Genomic DNA, 8464 nt, shown 5'->3' with positions numbered 1-8464 from the left:
GTTAAATAAAATTAAAGCATAGATTCACAAAGAACATTGTTTTCCATTTTTGTCTAATTAGAAATATATTTCAAAAGGGACATCTGTGTGCTTCCCTTCTTATCACTCTCTGTAGCCAAGCAGTAAAACCTTGTAGTGCCAAGTCAAAACAATTCGTGGAGAAAAAAAAAGTGTTCAATTTTCAAATCACAAAACTCCAATCAACAAAAACCTCCCAGCCTCTGAGCAGCGGTAATACTGTTAAAGATCTAATTTCCTTTTGTATCTTTTTTTGTATTTCAAGTTAGAAAAAAGAGTCCAATCTTTAAATGAATTAGAAAATACCCACAGCAATGAAAGAGGAAAACTTTAGTCCATAGGTTACAGAGAACAATTAAAAAAAACAGAAGAAGAAAACTTAATCCATCCGTTTCAAAAATTCCTTTTGCATAAATTCCATCCATGAAGATAGCATTTAAAAAGTAAGATAACCATTGTCCAAAACCATTCCAAATTTAATTCTGCCGCTTGATTCTTCTACTCCCCAATTTAGATTAATTTTAAGTTTTTATAGGCAGTCTCTTTTTAAAACAGTAAAAGTTCCTCACCAGCTGGAAACACTTTCTCTTTCCGTATCCTTCTGTTTTGGAGCCGCCCCGACTTTGTCAGCCTTGGCTGGATTTTTGTCACCGATTTGAAGAACTTATCTTGCTTCTTTCAGGGATTTTGCAATATCCCTGAGGTCAGCAAGACATATTCTTCCTGTTCACCGTCTCTTCAGGATGGTTTAGGTCTGATTGGACCACTCAGCGGCAAAAGTATTGGCTGCGGTCTCAGAACATCGAGACCGCACGTCCATCTCGTCACAATGTTAGCTCCTTCCCCCACAACCAATACTTTATGAGCAGGAAAACATGAGAAAATACAGCCCTTTTTGTAACAACTGTACTGCAAATGTTTCGATATCCTAGGACAGTGATGGGCAACCTTTTTGGCGTGGTGTGTCAAAAATCGGCAAAAAATCGAGCATAACTCGCGTTGTGTGTCACTTCGACAAAAACATAATTTTGCACAATTTATAGTTTAAACTACAAAAATGTATAATTGCAATATATAATTGTATTTAATAAACCAAAAACAAATTATTTAACATACCTGCTTAGTAACTTCTTTCATCCTCACTTTTTTCCAAGAGCTGGGAATGATTAGTTTCAAAATGTCTATTTATATTCCACGTTCTGCTTACTACCGTTTCAGTACATAGAACGCAAAATGATCTGCCATTTTTTTCTATAATGCCATACATCTCGCTCCATGTCTCTTGAAAGGGTCGGCCACTGCCACTACCACTCCCATTACTTAACCTTTGTTTTTTATTTTTTGGGTGCTCCATCAGTGGCCAGTGACAGCAGATAGAATTATAGATAGCCAATTAGGGGTTAACTAGCCTAACAAGCTAACACAACCTCCCCCTCACTTATCTCAGTTATTGTGGGCAATTACAAGTCCATGGCACCCCAATAGTTGCTGCTAATGGCGCTCACAGTTCCCGTTGGCACTCCGCTGTTCCCTGCTGTGGTGCGGTCGTAACCGACAGTCCCAGGAGTAGACTCTCTGTGCCGGCCTGACTGGAGAGAGGCGCGCACTGTTCCCGCGCTCCTCTCCTGCGGGTCCTCCCTCGCCGCGCTGATGACGTGTGTGCGCACAGCACGCACGCCTTACCAGCAGCCCCTGCGCTCAGAAAGGGGCGGCGGCGATACAGTAAGTGAGTGTGGGCGGGGGAGATCACACGTCCCGCCCCCCCCCGTTCCTCCAGCACAGATTCTTTCATCTTCGGCGGCCGTGCAGGAGCTGAGGATGAATCGCATGAAATCCTGTGTGTGTCACCCCAAATGGCTACGCGTGTCAGCACTGACACGCGTGTCATAGGTTCGCCATCACTGTCCTAGGAATTAAGTATTGAGGAGATGGGTAGAAGGAGAGAAAGAACTGATGCACCTTTAAAGCATAAAAATGGGATTGCTGGAATATTTAAATGTAGTAGCAAGCAAGGCAGCTTTACATGGGCTTTTTGAAATGCCTTTTCTGCAAGTTTTGAGTTTCTTTTCTGCAAGCAGGAGGACAGTTTTGAATATATTGTGCTCCCAGAACTGGAGGTAAGTAGTAGTTTCTTCGATGGATTGTGTTTAGGTTTTCCACCCAGATGGATGTGAGATTTCGCTTTTTATTTTATTGTTCGTTACATGTTAAAGTAAAGAGGGACATGGTGGCTCAGTGGCTAAGATGCTGGGCTTGTCAATCAGAAAGGTCGGCAGTTTGGCAGCTCGAATCCCTAGCGCCGTGTAACAGAGTGAGCTCCTGTTACTTGTCCCAGCTTTTGCCAACCTAGCAGTTTGAAAGCATGTTAAAATGCAAATAGAAAAATAGGTACCAACTTTGGTGGGAAGGTAACAGCGTTCTGTGCACCTTTGGCATTTCGTAAGGCAAGCCATATGACCACAGAGACGTCTTCGGACAGCACTGGCTCTTCAGCTTTGAAATGGAGATGAGCGCTACCCCCTAGAGTCAGGAATGAGTAGCACATATGTGCCAGGGGAACCTTTACCTTAATAGTTTCTTTGATGGATTGTGCTTGTTTTTCTCCCAGATGGGTGTGAGGTTTCCCTTTTTATTTTATTGTTCTTTGCATATTACGGGAGCATCATGTGATGTATCGGGACTTCCCCCCTTTGTTAAACCAGACGTGGGCGTGGCCAGCGCGTAACGCATTCAGGCGTGGGCCAGGACTTTGACAGCCTTGCCCTAGAGCAGTGTTTCTCAACCTTGGCAACTTGAAGATGTCCGGACTTCAACTCCCAGAATTCCCCAGCCAGCGAATGCTGGCTGGGGAATTCTGGGAGTTGAAGTCCGGACATTTTCCATTTGCCAAGGTTGAGAAACACTGCCCTAGAGTATTGGTCAATGTGTGAGTACAGCCTTTCATTTATAAAATGAACAATGAAAGAACTGTAATTCTTCACTTGCCTCTATGTATCTAGAATCTCTAGATAAATAAAAAGTAGTTATAAAGTCCCTCTTTATGACGTCTTCAACAAAACAAAAAGCAAAGCAAGCACAAAGACAATGTCATCTATAAAATGTAGAGTACATCCATGATTTCTACCAAAGATCTCAAGATGACATTCATGATCCTGGCTCCAGGAAGAACAGTGTTTGTCAACCCTGGCTAATTTAAAATGTGTGGATTTCAACTTTCAGAATTCCCACGCTGGTTGAGGAATTCTTGTAATTGGTCTACACATCTGAAAGTAGCTGAGGTTGAGAAACACTGAGAGAGCGTTTAAAGTATCTGTTCCATTTAAAATATTGCACAGACATAATTTCTTGGGTAAAAGTTCCAAGTTTTACTTCACAACCTATGACAGGATAGCACTGTAGTGAAATCTTTACAATTTATCCTGTCAATTGCCTCTTTGCTTCTTATCCAAGCTATTGCTCAACGTATTCCTGAATTTCATTCTTTACTACTGCTGTGAAACACAGTAGGACCTCTGGCAATCCTTTCGCAAGCTTTTCATCTTGCAAAACCTAATCAAAACAGCTCCCATGTGTTGTAAAGCCAAGGACAGTTTTGCCAGCGCTCCTGCTAAAACCAAGGAAGATTAACTTGAACCATATTAACAGAGACCTGCATTGTGCTTCTTTGTTATGCGAGTATACCAGTCCCATTCTTTCAACAACAGCACACACTGAAGCCAATAAGGGTTTTGTTTTTGTCTTTTAAAAAATATGAATTGGAATGTGCTTGAGGTTGTAATGTAATGCTCACTCCACAATGAAGCTCAGTGAAGGAGGAAGAGAAAGTAATTTAATCTACTGGAGTGAGTGCTTAAAGGGAAAGTAAGGGTTTTAACCTTGCCACATAATGCCCCCAACACAGGAAAAATTGTAATGATGGCACATTCCCAAACAAATATTGAGTATTTTTATTTTATTTATATCCTACCCTTATTACTTTATAAGTAAGTCAAGGCAGTGCACATACCTATTACCCCATCCTCCTATTTTTCCTAGAACAAACACTTTGTGAGATGAGTTGCGCTGAGAGAGTGTCTGGCTCAAAGCCATCCAGATGGATGGGTTTCATGCCTAAAGCAGGCCTGGAACTCACAGCCATCTTGTCTCTAGCCTTTGCCTTAACCACTATACCAAACTGGCTCAGGTAATGTAGCAACTTCACATTTTTATGTTAAAAAATATGCCTAAGCAATGCAAGCTTAGGAGACAACTTCAGCACAACTTCCATATTCAAGTCAATCAATAAAATTTAATATAATTTGATTTCCCCCCCTAAAAGATAAAATGCATTTTCTGAAGATATAGAAAATTGAAATTTATAGGATTGTGCAATACTTTAGATTCAATCTTCAAACAGTGTTTTAAGCACATAAGAGGAAGAACATAACATTTCTCCCCAACCCTTTAAAGCAGCTGTTTTAGGGATTGTAGGACTGCCATCTGTTGCTGATGAATATTTCCAGATGCTTCAAGGAATTGCAGCAGGTGCCATGTTCATGGTCCCACCAGTATACTTGATTTTGTTACAATGATTTTTTAAGAATAAAATAGCAGAGTTGGAAGGGATCTTGGAGGTCTTCTAGTCCAACCCCCTGCTTAGGCAGGAAACCCTACACCACTTCAGACAAATGGTTACCCAACATCTTCTTAAAAACTTCCAGTGTTTGGAGCATTTACAACTTCTGGAAGCAAGATGTTCTACTGATTAATTGTTCTGTCAGGAAATTTCTCCTCATTTCTAAGTTGCTTCTCTCCTTGATTAGTTTCCACCCATTGCTTCTTGTTCTACCCTCAGGTGCTTTGGAGAATAGTTTGACTCCCTCTTCTTTGTGGCAACCCCTGAGATATTGGAACACTGCTATCATGTCTCCCCTAATCCTTCTTTTCATTAAACTAAACTTCCTGCAACCGTTCTTCATGTTTTAGCCTCCAGTCCCCTAATCATCTTTGTTGCTCTTCTCTGCACTCTTTCTAGAGTCTCCACATCTTTTCTACATCATGGTGACCAAAACTGAATGCAGCATTCCAAGTGTGGCCTAATTTTCCTCATTTACATCCTTCATTTAATTTCTTCATTTACATTCCTTTACAGGAAAACAACATACCACACAATAATTCTTTTCACCACCGGCTGACCTGGCTCTGAAATGAATAAGTTAACACTCTTAAGTATCAGTAATAAACCTGCAGCACCAACTGTTGGAGACAATGGCAAGATGAGATTTCAGACCTCTTCAAGCTTCCTCTCTCTCTCTCTCTCTGCACTTTGTGTTCGTGGATCGGATGGCGACAGGTATTATTACTGATCACTAGCATTAACCAGCAGCAGCCATGCTTCTCCTTCCTCTTCTTCAGCAGATGGCTGTCCATCCAATCACACCCCCATCCTGATGCCTCTTCCTCTGAGACAGGGGCCATCACAGTCCATACCTGTTGTTTGGTTTAATAAAATTTCTTGTTCCAATCCTCATATTTATTTTTAAAGTACTAGTAGAACTTGCATTTGTTGCACACATATGCTCTATAATTTTCAGGCCTTAGCAAAAGTGCAGACTTCTAACCATTTATTTTCACTTGTTTTCTTAAGGGTATTACCAGTGTAAAGGGCTTTATTTTTTCTTGTTCTCTTCCCGGTATCTCAAATTAGCCGAGTGGCAGTCTCCAGTATGGTAGAAAAATGTTTGGGAATCCTTTTTGATCCCTCCCTCCTTGATGGATTCCTTTAACACTCAGCAACTATTTAGGTAATGTCCTTTCTGTCCCATGTGGCTGAGCACACACCCTTCTCTAGTGATTCCACCCCTTTCTTGTCCTATTCAACTCAATTGCTAAACCACTGAGGCAATCAGGTCAGCTTCCATGCTAAAGGGTAAAAATTATGCTACTGTTCATGATTGCAAATTTATGATTAGAAATGTAAGACTCATAATTAAGAAGCAGGGGTTGCTCAGATATTTAACTATGTTTCATCTATAAGCATAATAATATTAATCTAAGCTGCAGCAGAAAGTGGCACAGCATCTGATGTGTCACTGTTTTAAAATAATAGCCTGAGACATCTAGTGGTGGGATACGCCCGGTACAGGCGTACCGGTGCCTGCTGGGAACACCAGGTACAATTCCAGTATGGTGCTCCGGAAGGCCCACCTGCCCACCTGCTGTCCTTACTTGCATTTGAGCCGATCAGGGCTTCTGCACATGCCGCCTGCACGATGCTCCGCCGAGCAGCTGGAGCATCGCAGAGCCATCGCGGGTGGGGAGTACGCATGCGCATGCTGTACACACACTTGTGGTGGATGCCTGATCCTGTTATACCGTACCGGTTGCAAAGGGATTTGGAATCCACCACTGGAGGCATCCCATATTTATGTACAAAAAGATGAGTATTCTGAGACATACATATATTATTTGAATGACTATTTATTAACAAATAGAAAAATATATAAACACGTACACAATGCTTCAAGTCACACTTGTATTTCTACATATAAAATATTTAAAAAATCTTAATTGTGTTTGAGAGAAAAGTCTGTGTCAGTATATGTTTTTGTTCCCTCCTTCCCGCCCATTTTTCAGCCCTGCTATACTTCCTTATTGTGGTAGCAGAGGGCACGGCTGAGCTTGTGCACCAAATGGATCACCCAAGGCATGAAGGTAATCCTAGTTGCTCAGACAAAGTAAGTAAGCATCTACATTGGGTAGCAAGGATTCATGTATTTAATTTATTAAATTTAATTTTATGCAGCCTTAGAAATAACGGAAATGGTATAATTTTACACTGAGTGGGAGAAGGCAATGTTAAGCTATTCCTGCATTTCACTAAGAAAACCACATGGATAGACCAGGTAAAGCGATTGAGGAAATAATGCCAAATGATGAGCTTCTCATATCAGATGCATTGAAAAAGCTACTGGGAGATGGGATTATTTTGAGTATTGATGCTGCATATGATGTGGTTAGATTAAAACATACAGGATGTAATTGTAACATAGGAAACATAGTTGTAATGTAGGAAAAGAAAAACTGAAGCCACATGGACAAGTGCTCCAATGGGCATGTGGGAAGCATAAATGTGGGAAAGCTCAATACAGTGAAAGATGAAATTAATAAACTATATGTTGACATCTTAGCTATCAGTGAACTGAAATGGCCTGAAATTGAATACTTTCAGTCAAAAGATCATCCTGTTTTATCACTTGGAACATGAAAAACAACGAAGGAACAGTGTTGCATTCATATCCAGGAAGAATATAACTAAGACAGTACTGACAACAGAATCAACACAAATTAGAATCCTACAGATTCTACAGGAAAGGAAAAGGGCAGATGCGGAAGCGGTTTTAAAAAAGGCTGAGGAGCAAGAGACATTATTGATATTTGATAAAGCCAAAGAATACCAAAATAAAAGTTAGCAGAGCACTTCACTGATACCACCAAGGTTTTCAATTGCATTGACCATCTCATGTTGTGCAATGTCCTTGGGAAAATTCAGAGACACATCTCAGTGCCCTTACGCAAAACTTACACTTAGGACAGGAAGCCAAGTCTGCAAGGAACATGGCAAAACAGACAGGCTCCAGGTTGGGAAAGGAATGAGACAAAGTGTATATTTTTCCCTTATTTATTTGACTTGCATTTATTTATTAAACGTATATGCTGCCCATCTAGTTAACAGGCAATTCTAGGATAAAGGAGACTGGATTGGAACAAGATAAGCATGGTTTTAAAATTTGGAAGAAGAAACATGAATAACCTTTTCCACATTACTCTAATAGCTGAAAATGATCTGCAAGCTCTCATAATCAAAGTCAAGGAGCACAGTGAAAAAATGGGACAAAGATTAAATATAATAAATACAAACTACCCTATTTTTCCGTGTATAAGATGCTTTTTCTTAAAAATAATGTAGTTAAAAATGGATCATCTTATACACAGGAGGCCGAGAGGAGAAGGCATGGCCCATCCCCGTCCTCCAGTTCTGCCAGATGAGCCGCTATATTATATGCAGCTCTATCATTCCTCTCTATTGTAGTTGTTTCCTGTATCACACTGCCACTCTAGGTTTCATCTCTATTGTTCCTGTGATGCATTTCCTGTTCTTGTATTACTCTCTCTCTAATAAGGTGACTTCTGCACAGTAGTGGCTTGTAGTGTGCGTTCTTACTCTACATGAAACATGGGGGCATCATACATGGAAAAATGCGGAAATAAATGGTATGGCAACTAGCCTCAGAATTGACAATGAAGATACTGAAATGGAGAATAGCGTTTGCATTTTAGGATGATCTATCAGCTACAAAGTAATAAAGAATTATGCCACAAACTAGCACATGAAAGGGCAGCATGAAAATCTTAGAAAAAAAATATACAGATGCTGTGACCTACAAAGATCAGCATCATTCAGGCA

Source organism: Thamnophis elegans, chromosome 6 (assembly GCF_009769535.1).
Source record: "Thamnophis elegans isolate rThaEle1 chromosome 6, rThaEle1.pri, whole genome shotgun sequence".
Taxonomy (NCBI): Eukaryota; Metazoa; Chordata; class Lepidosauria; order Squamata; family Colubridae; genus Thamnophis; species Thamnophis elegans.
Note: the sequence above shows the minus strand (reverse complement) of the source record.